Here is an 11,171-nt window from a genome sequence, read left to right as displayed (position 1 = left end):
TAGCCTCATATTGAAGGGTAGGATATTCCCAAATTATGAACAAAAATAAAGTAGGATAAAATGGATGCAGTTCAGGTACAGGCTGACTTGTACATTTGATAGTTTCCTTCCTGAATCTCCTTTCCCTTAGTAAGATGGCCCAAAAAGGTCATCTACAAAGAATGACTTAGAACAGGGCTCAGATTTGAAGGGAGGTTTTGAAGTGGTCTTTGTGAAGAGAGGAGAAACAGATTGGCCAAAGATACATGATAGGTTTGTCAGGAAGAACTGAGGGCCCACTTGAAGTTCATAATCATGAATTCATATTAGAAATAACTTGCTCTGTTGAATCATATTTCTGAAGCACTAAGCTGCACAATCAGACAAAATAGACAGTTGGATTAATGCAGGTTTTTTTCAGATTGATGCAGCAAAACAACAAAGACTGTAAGGTGTTTGCAGTTTTAAAAATGTTATTAAAATTATTTGTGAGGGAAGTAACCCAGTTAGAAAGAAAAGTGAAGAAATGGAAGTGTTGATTAATTAGGAAAAAATAAAGAGTCTGGATGTATTAAAGAGATAAAATAGGGAAGGAGTGGTGGTTCTAATACAATGATGTACTAGAATTAGAGATTTTAGAAGTGGAGCAGTTATGAACAATGACAAGTTCCAGAGTGTAGCTATAGAGAAGCCTAATTGAGGAAGACTGATGATAAAGTTCATTGGGAATAGGGGATCAGAATATTTAGATGGTACCCATGCAGGCATTGATGTCATTCTGGGGTAGGCAGGACTTAGTGTGTAAAAACAAAAAATCAGGTGCCAAAGTCCTAGAAGAATAGCTAGGGTAGATGACAGCAATACAGAGATGGAAAGAATTTTAGAGTTGGATAATGGACTTTCATAATAGCAAAAAGTGTTAATGACAGCACAGAGAAGCAATATTCTAAAAGAGACCAGGGAGATCAATGGAGACACTATCACTACTTCCAGGTCTATCACTTGAAAAGTGATATATCAAGATAAATTGATACTCGGGCCAGGTGTGGTAGTGGTCAGGAGGCTGAGGTAGGAGAATCGTGAGTTCAAAGCCAGCCCCAACAACTTAGTGAGGTGCTAAGCAACTCAGTAAGAACCTGTCTCTAAATAAAATACAAAATAGGGATGGGGATGTGGCTCAGTGGTCAAGTGCCCCTGAGTTTAATCTCTGGTACCAAAAAAAAAAAAATGCTCAAGTGGCATTATAATGTGTTTAAGCCTTTTCTCCATGTCATTATTCCCCTAGAAAATAAATTACTCATAGTGAAACCAGAATATATTTCTGAATTCAGTTTCTTTTTAAACTCAATGATTGTAACTGAATACAAAATGGGAAGAAAAGTTATTTGACCCATGTCTTTTTTAGATACTCATAAACTATACCTAGGAGCACATGGTGTTCCCTTTACTCGGCCTCTTCATTTGAAAACCCTCCAGGGAAAGAAATGTCCTTAGGAGAACTAAGTTTCAATTACACGAGTAGATGGAGGAGGTGTTCAGAAAGAAGATGAAGCTAGCTCATTATGAAAAAGAAAAAAATGTTGATACTATCTTCTACTTTCAGGAAATCTTCACATCCACTAAAGCACCAAGGTCTTTCAAACTTATCTCCTAAATATGTCTTAAAGAGTACACTTCTGGCCATGCCTGCCACAATCACCCTCTTTCATGAGGTCAGTTGCAATAACCTTCTTAATACTTGCCATGTTTCCATCCCACCTTCAATTCACTTTCCATTTTACAGCCAGAATGATCCTTTTGAAAAAAAAAAATTATGCTGTGTTCCTGTTCTCTCCTCAAAAGGATTCAGGATAAAGGGTCTTTCCCAATACCCCTTCTGCATACACAGGATCCAATGGTAATGGAGTACTTGCCCAACGTGCCAATTTTTTCTCATATGTGTCCTATGTTTCCTTAGAATGCATCTCTGTAGTCTGTACTATAACCTCCTGTTCACTTTAAAGAGTCAGCCTTGTATAGTCCCTCCCTCAAGAATTTCCCCCTGACATCCCCACTGTACAGTTAACGTAGAAGTTCTCATTTTCTCTATATTGACCAAGCCATGTAATTTCCTCCACCACAGCACTAATCAAACTACATGATCATTGCCTATTATGTGTCCTTCTAACAATAATGAGATATATATTGTGATATGTAGGCACTCAAAAGGTGATTATATAAGAATGGACTTGGAAAGAAGTGTCTAGTAGTTTTGGACCATAGTTGATTCTAACTGCATTCTGTCTCCAGGAGAAGATGAACACCATAGCTTTTACATTACAGGAGTATCCAGTCATTGCAACACTGTCAATAGTACTCTTTATCTATGTCTCATACCACATCTTTGCTTTGTGAAAATTATGACCACTAAAAACATTGTCTATTCTATGATGTTAATGGCTATTAATGAAATGCAATTTTCACAATAAAAAAGAGAGACTTATTAAACTTGCTTTTCTACAGTAGTATAAGGCCAGCCTTTACTATATAAAGAATGTTCTGAAGAACACACATGCTTTTTTTCAGGAAAAGGTTTGGCTAGGAAAGATATTGGTACATTAAAAAATCACACATTCAATATTCTATACCTTTTAAATTTGTAATAAGTTTAAATACACAGAAATTTTTAATAATATTTGACAGTTCATTTACATCTCTCACCCAGATTTCCCTAATGTTAACACATTACATAGCCTTAGTACAATTACCAAAACTAAGAAATTCCATTATTTAATTTTGAAATTATATTGTGAATTAGCTATCTCATATTTATTTTATTTATGGAAAGAATTTTGATACTCTAGTAAATAAGAAGTAATTAAAATAGATGAGTCTGCAAGAAAGTTTAGTCCTCTCTGTATTTAAAGAGATCAGACCTGAAACTATAGTACATTTGCTTGCAAGAGGCACTCCAGTTTCACTTTTTGAAAGGAAACTTTCTCTGACAATTATTTGACCAAATGAATACTGGACAGGGACACAAAAGGCCTAGGATCCAGGCTTGATTCTACCATCAATCCATCAATTCTGTGAGCTTGTGCAAGTCTCAGCACTTCCAGAGGACTTGCTGAGATCACTGACTTCTAAGATCCTTCTAAACTTCAACATTTAATGACAGAGTGTGATGTAGTTGAAAGCATAAAATTTAAAGCCAATATCACATTCATATTGAAGAAGCCCTACACTCCAGTACACTGAACAATAAAGTCAGGAGTTTACTTGTTTATCTAATTGGAACAAAATTGCCAAGGGAAATAATCATATTTATTTTATTCCACTTAAATACCATACTTCATGGTTCTCTGTTATCTTTCCTCAGTATTAACTTTGACTTTGATTTTTGTCTGGTAGAGCCAAAAAAAAACCCAAATATCCATTTAGTATTCAGATGAAAGGATATATGAAGCTCGATTTGGAAGGGAAGGACTAGTGAGGAAATCATCTTTAATTTCTGCACTAAAAGCAAATTGCATTTAAAGGTAAATATAGTACAGGAGACCTCATGAACATAATCAGTGCTTTACCCTATTCACTCTCATCCTCTTAAAAAAAACTAACCCGCAAATGCTATGTGGAAGACCTCCCTTCCTAAAGAAAGAGGAGTAGGGAGCATGAGGGCTGGAGTTAGATGGTGAAGGAGGACAAGGTACAGGAGCAGTAAGTACATAGTACATGTGAAGGAAAAGTGCTAAGCCAAAAGCATAGTAGCATCTACATGTAGGGAAATAATTCAGGCAAATAAATCATACCTTTCAACTGAGTGTTCATCTTCCATAGCCTGTTGGCAGCCCTCAACAACAATTCTTTGCTTAACAGTAATATGTTAATTTGCAATGACTGCTGTAACAAAATATCTTAAACTGGATGACCTAAAACAATGAAAATGCATCATCTCATAGTTGTAGAGGTTAGAAATTCAGGATCAGTGTGTCAGCAAGGCTGTGCTCTCTCTGAAGCCTCTAACATACACTCTGTTCCATGCTTTTCTCTTAGCTTCTGGTGCTACTAGCAATCCTTTGCATTCCTAGATTTATGGACGAATGGCTCTAGTCTCACCTCTGACATCACCTGGTATTCTCCCTGTTAATTTCTTCTAACATATGTCAGTAATATTGGACTACAACCTACTTTAATTCTATGAACTCATCTTGAGTGCATTATAAAGGCTTTATTTCCAAATAAGATCACATTCACAGGAACTAGGGATTCAGATTTCCACATATATTTGGGGGGAACACATTTGACCCACAACAAGCAGGACCATAATTTTTGAATATGTGAACGTTTTATCAGTGTTCCCCTACAATGATACTGATCTCTATGTGAATAAAGATTTATGATATTAATGTTTGCTAATTGAAAAAATATAATTGATTTTCATAGAATTCCAGGAAGTACATTAATGCTTTTAAATATATTTGTATTTCTTTTCTTATTAATAATACCACCCATAAGCATTTGGAGTCCACTTCTATTCAAGGGTTCTGGATAGTCAATGGACAACCACGTGATGATCTAAAAACTAATGATATTGAGTCCTGACTCAGTTCTAAGGGTGACAGGTGACCATGGACAGGTTCCTTAATCAGTTCTCTGAGGCTTAGTTTTATCTATGCTAAGAAAGGGCTGTATTAGTTGACCTTTATAATTTTATCTCTGACATTCTCATAAGTTTATAGGAGAAGAAATATTTTAGGTAAGAACATTTTAGAAGTTCTGTTCTTGCCAGATAAGTTCATGTCCAATTTCACAATCAAACTTCACCCCTGCTAAGATGATGTGTCAGCTTTCAGTACTTGGTCATGCTCTCCCGGTGTAATTTAAAAGTAACTCAATCAGGTAAATAGTTCAGGGCAGTAAATGCTTCATATTTTTAAAGGGTGTCCAGCTGAAAAGTTACAAACTTAGTTTGTCTATAATTGATTTATCAATAACAAGGGCAGACCTGGCACAATACAATTAATAAATCCTCAGATTATTATTCTGTCTGCAATTCAGTCCTACAACTACTTGCTACTTGAACTGAAAACTCCTGGTTACATACCAGGAGTTCCCCTTATTAAAATAGCTTTTTTTTTCAATTTACACAATTAAATTGTTAGAGTTTTAAGTGTTTGGAATTTAGGTTAACCCAACGTTTTCAAATTGTGATGCTCTAATTGAGACATACTATATCCTAAAACAATTACCTTCATTTTGTAAAATGTATGGGAAGCTACTGAGAGGATCAAACTCTGCAGACACTATTTTTCAAGGCACTATTGGTACTGGTCCAAAAAGAATATCCCAATCCAGAGTTCTGGAATCATCTTTTAATATCTCCCTTCCTGTATCCCATTCCCCCATCTAGTCAGTACCAACACATTTTGTTTCTTAATTATTTCTCTAATTTACCTACATGGCTATTGCCACCATGACATTCAAACTGGGACTTCTCTTTGGTGTCCCCAATATCTCCACCCACACCATCACCTACAATCCAATATTAACACATCAACCAGAATCATCTTCTCCAAAAATAAATCTAATGATGTATTTCCCCTTAAGTGGTTTACTATTATACTTAAAGTCTAAGTTCTTTGGTAATAGATCCACCATTTTGCATGATCTGCCTCCTGCCTCCTGCTTCAGCCTCATTTTCTGAGCCTACTCCACTCCCTTAATGACATTTAATATTCTGGTTGTGCAATTTTTTTTACAGATCTCAAATAGGTCATTTTCTGTCTTTCCTCTAGGTCTTTGCTCATGATACTTGTCCATACTACCCAGAAAATCCTTTACTCCTTATCCTCCTTTACCTAGTTCTAACTCATCTTTGAGGATGATGTAATAAGGCATTGCTTCTTGACAGTCTTTCCTGACCTACCCAGCCCTCATAGGTGCCCCTTCTCCTTTCATATTAAGATTAACCATACTTATAATTGCCTAATATAGGAAGAATTTCCTTGCTCTGTTCAACTAATATCTATAATTCCAGAAGAAGAGAAAATAATAACCAGAATAGATCAAATTTTTATAATACCCATCTGGACATGATTATCATTTGGCAGGGTCAACATGCACTGAAAGATCATACATGCATGTTAACTGTCTCTTCTGCTTTCTGCCTCTTTCCAACAGGTTGAGTCAGAAAACAGTCCTGCACCTTGGTTTTTGCTGATGCTTTGTTTTCAAAATATAAGAGAGCATGAAAGTAAGCCCATTCTCATGATCCCCCTCTCTTCTTCTAGCTTCTTTGGTTTCTCCTAGACTGTGACTTTCACAGTTGTATTTTATCCTTTTTTTTTACCTTTCTTGAAGTGAGCTAGGAAGGATAGAGGTAGCTAGATTCAAGTAAATGTCCTTCCACAGATGGAGTAAAGTTCTGGCAAAATCTTTCCTTGGAAAATAGGCCAATTTGTGGAGAATGATCTGGGAATATTTCACAAGGATTTCTTTTTCCTTTTCCTGTGAAAACTAAGACAAGATGTTTTCTTGGCTTTTCTCTCTCATAACTTGATGAAGGTACCCACAAAAGGATGGAGTCCTACCTAAGTCTCCTGCTCTATGAGTTTCTCTCCTAGAAGCTGATGCACTCAGCCTCCAACAATTTGTGAATATTTCTATGGATGTGTCTCTATCCTTTTTGGCTTCTGTGACTTCTATAGCACATAAGGTATCTTTATTATGACTTGATAATTTTAGATGAATTTTAAGTTTAGTGTATATATACTATCCTAAACAAGAACTCAACCTTGTCTCTTTATATTTGTTTTTCAATCAATGGAAGAGAACAATTGGTCATATGCAATGTGTTCAGTTCAACGTGAAAAATGTACTGTGAAGAAAGTGGTGTTAAGTTTCAACCAGGTTAATGACCTGGGAACCATAATAGATTACATTGAAGGTCATAAAACAAATTAAAAAGTCTAGCATTCAAAATATGGTCTTAAAAGACAGAGGAATTAAACAAGATAGTAATACCAGAAAGATAAGAAGAAAATTCTCATATATTTGGAAGTTAAACTGTTTTTCTAAATAATACATGGCTCAAAGAAGAAGTCTCAAGATAAATTGAAAAATATTTTGGACTAAATAAAAATGAAAATACAAACTTTTCAAAATTTATGGGATGACTTCAGTTCTGGTTTCCACAGCAGCACTGAGCAAAGAGCACATAGGGAAGCTTCTCGATATGCCGAATATCAAAATCTGCAGCAGCAGTTCCCATCAGGACTTATCCTACCTTATCTAGGTAAGGTAGTGACTAAGAAATTCAGCAATCAGGAAACCTGTGTGGAAATTGGTGAAAATGTACTTGGAGAACGTGTCTGCATTCTTCATTCAGACTGGCTGTGGTGAAATTAACAACAATCTAATGGTGTTTTAGATCATGATTAATCCCTGAAAGACTGCTTCAGCAAGCCAGGTTACCACAGTCATCCTGTTTCCCTTATGCCTGGCAGGATAAGAAGAACAAGGGCTGGGTTCTAATTTCAGCAAAGCTTGTCACAAATATGCAATCTGTGGCTGGTGAAGATCATATTATCATCATGGATCTACATGCTTCTCAAATTTAAGACTTTTTTGTTACCAATAAATATCACATAACAATCTGTATAAAGAGCAGGGGGTCCTGAAGTGGATTAGGGAGAATATCTCTGAGTGGAGGAACTGCATTATTATGTTACCTGATGTTGGTAGAGCCAAGAGAGTGACCTCCATTGCAGACTGGTTTAATGTGGACTTTGCATTGATTCACAAGGAATGGAAGAAGGCCAATGAAGTAAACTTCATGGTGCTAGTGGAAGATGCAAAGGATATCCTTATGAATGACACAGCTGAAACCTGTGGCACAATTTGCTATACAGATGACAACCTTCTCTCAGCTGCAGCCACCAGAGTTATGCTATCTTGAATCATGGAATATTTTCTGGCGAGCCATTTCTGATGTGTTTTGAAGAACAGTGGTCATCAATACCAAATCTCAAGAGAACAAGATGAAGCTTTGCTCCAAAATACAAGTGATTAATATCTCCATTATCCTTACAGAAGCCATCAGGAGAACCCATAATGGGGAATCTGTTTCCTAAGTGGTCACACATGTCCCTTTATAATAGAAAAACCTATGATATTTTTTAGAATAAAATCTACCCTGCCTCTTTTAGAAAAAAAAATATGGGATACAGTGCGGGTAGTTCTTAGAGGGAATTATAAAGTACTGAATGTATATATTAGAAAAGAAGAAAGGCCTAAAATCAGTAAGCTATTCTTTCACCATAAGGAGCTAAAGAAAGAAAAGTAAATTAAGCCTTGGGAAAACCAAAGAAAACAAATGATCAAAATCAGCATAGAAATCAATAAAATTCAAAACATGAAATCAATAGAGAAACCTAATAAAATGCAAAGCTACTTCTTTAAAAATATCTATGAAATTAATAAAACTTTAATAAGGCTAACCAATAAAGAAAAGAGAAGAAACAAATTACTAATTACATATATTAGAGAATCATCACTTATATATTTAAAGTATAGGACAGAGGACACAAAATCTAACCCACGTAACTTTAGTTATCTTATATTAGAGACAAAGGCACCAAAAACATACACCAGAGAAAAGATAGATTATTCAACAAATGGTGCTGGGAAAACTGGAAATCCACATGTAACAAAATGAAATTAAACCTCTATTTCTCATCATGCACAAAACTCAACTCAAAGTGGATCAAGGACCTAGGAATTAAACCACAGATCTTTCACCTAATGGAATAAAAAGTAAGCCAAAATCTCCATTATGTCAGATTAGGCCCCAAATTTATTAATAACACTTCTATAGCACCAGAATTAAAACCAAGAATCAATAAGTGGGAAGGATTCAAACTCAAAACCTTCTTCTCAGCAAAATAATCAATCACTGAGGTAAATAGAAAGCATAAAGAATGGGAACAAATCTTTACCACAAGCACATCAGAGAGAGCACTAATCTGTAGGATATATAAAGCACTCAAAAACCTTAACACCAATAAAAAAATAATCCAATCAATAAATTGGCCAAGGAACTGAACAGACACTTCTCAGAAGAAGATCTACAACCAATAAACAAATATATGAAAAAAAATGTTCAACATCTCTAGCAATTAGAGAAATGCAACTTAAAACTACTCTAAGATTTCATCTCACTCCAGTCAGAATGGCAGCTACTGCGCATACAAACAAAAATAAGTGTTGGCGATGATGTCGGGGAAAAGGTACACTCATACATTGATGGTGGGACTGCAAATTGGTGCAGCCAATCTGGAAAACAGTATAGAAATTCCTTGGAATACTGGGAATGGAACCACCATTATACCCAGCTATCCTGCTCCTCAGTTTATACTCAAAGGACTTAAAAATAGCATATTACAGGGACACAGCCACATCAATGTTTATAGCAGCATAATTCACAATAGCTAAACTATGGAACCTACCCAGATGCCCTTCAGTAGATGAATAGATAGGGAAACTTTGGTATATATAACACAATAAAACATTACTTAGCATTAAAAGAGAAAAAATCATGCCATTAGTAGGTAAATAGATGAAGTTGGAGAATATAATGATAAGTGAAGCAAGCCAATCCCCAAAAAACAAAGGCCAAATGTTTTCTTTGATATGAGGATGCTGACTCATAATGGAGATTGGAGTCGGGAGCATGAGAGGAATGGAGGAACTTTAGATAGGGCAAAGGGGAGGGAGGGGAAGGGAGGGAGCAAGGGGGTAGGAATGATGGTGGAATGAGTTAGACATCATTACCCTAAGTACAAGTCCGAATGTACTTAATATTTTCACACAATGGTGTGAAAATACTTTGTGTATAATCAGTGTCTTGGAAAATTGTGCTCTATATGTGTAATATGAAATAAATTGCATTCTGCCATCATGTATAACAAATCAGAATAAATAATAAAATAAAGTATAGGATATTTAAAGTATAATAAAGGAATACTACAAATAATCATATCTGTCCACCAATTTAATAATATAGATGAAATAAAATATTTCTTTGAAATATACAAACTATTAAAACTCATACAAGAAACAGATAATTTCTCTAGATATATGTCTATTAAAAGAATTGAGTCAATAATTAATGGCCTTCTAAAAGTGAAAGAACCAGGCTCAGATGTTCTCACTGGTAAAGTCTATTAAAATTTTAGTCTAAAAACAAAAATAAAAACAATTATTCACAATTTCTTCCAGAAAACAGAATCAGATATAAAAATTACTAACTCACTTTTACCAACATTTACCCAATACCAAATTGACATAAAAACATTGCAATAAAGGAAAACCAAGGGTCGATATTTCTTATGAACATAGGTGTAAAAATTCTCAATAAACTATGTTTAAATTGAATCCAATGATGTATAGAAATTATATGCCATGAGAAATTGGGATTTCTTACATATATGCACAGTTGATTTAACACATAAAAATCAATTTATGGGAGCCACATTATCTGTATTCTAAAGAAAAAACAATGTGATCAATGGCAACATAAGTTCATTTAACAAGAATTTAACACATTCAATATAAAAGTTCTCAGCATATTAGAAATTAGAAATAAAGGGTATTTATGTTAACCTGATAAATCACATGAAAAGGTATACATGTAGCAAATGATCGTATAAAAAGATATTCAATGCCATTTTCCATTAGCACATTGCAGATTAAAGCAACAATGAGTTACCGTTGTGCGCACATGTGTGCGCGCACACTCACATACACACACACACACACACACACACACATATATATATATATATATATATATATATATATATATAGAGAGAGAGAGAGAGAGAGAGAGAGAGAGAGAAAAGAGAGAGTGTTTATTTGGTTGGTTTTTTAACCAAATGGCTATGATAATCTAGAGTCACAGGAAATCTCACTCAGTGCTAGTGGGAATACAAAATGATATAGAAACTCTAGAAGATAATTTGGCAGTTTCTTCCAAAATAAACATAGTTTTAATCATAAAGCTCAGCAACCACACTTCTAGGTATTTAGTCAGTTGATATGAAAACTTAAGTCCATGCAAAAAGATGCACACAAATGCTCATAGCACCTTTATTTATAATAGCCAAAATATGGAAGAAGCAAATGTCCTTCAATAGGTGAATAGACAAACACCC

The 11,171-nt window shown here is 35.0% G+C and overlaps 1 pseudogene; it reads left to right on the top strand.

Annotated features, from left to right (window-relative positions):
- Positions 1–7,192: 7,192 nt before the first annotated feature.
- Positions 7,193–8,114, top strand: LOC113199093 (ribose-phosphate pyrophosphokinase 1-like; annotated as a pseudogene).
- The last annotated feature ends 3,057 nt before the right edge of the window (positions 8,115–11,171 follow it).

Source organism: Urocitellus parryii, chromosome X, assembly GCF_045843805.1.
Source record: "Urocitellus parryii isolate mUroPar1 chromosome X, mUroPar1.hap1, whole genome shotgun sequence".
NCBI lineage: Eukaryota > Metazoa > Chordata > Mammalia > Rodentia > Sciuridae > Urocitellus > Urocitellus parryii.
The sequence above is the reverse complement of the archived record's forward strand: the minus strand, read 5'-3'. Positions and strand labels throughout refer to the sequence as shown.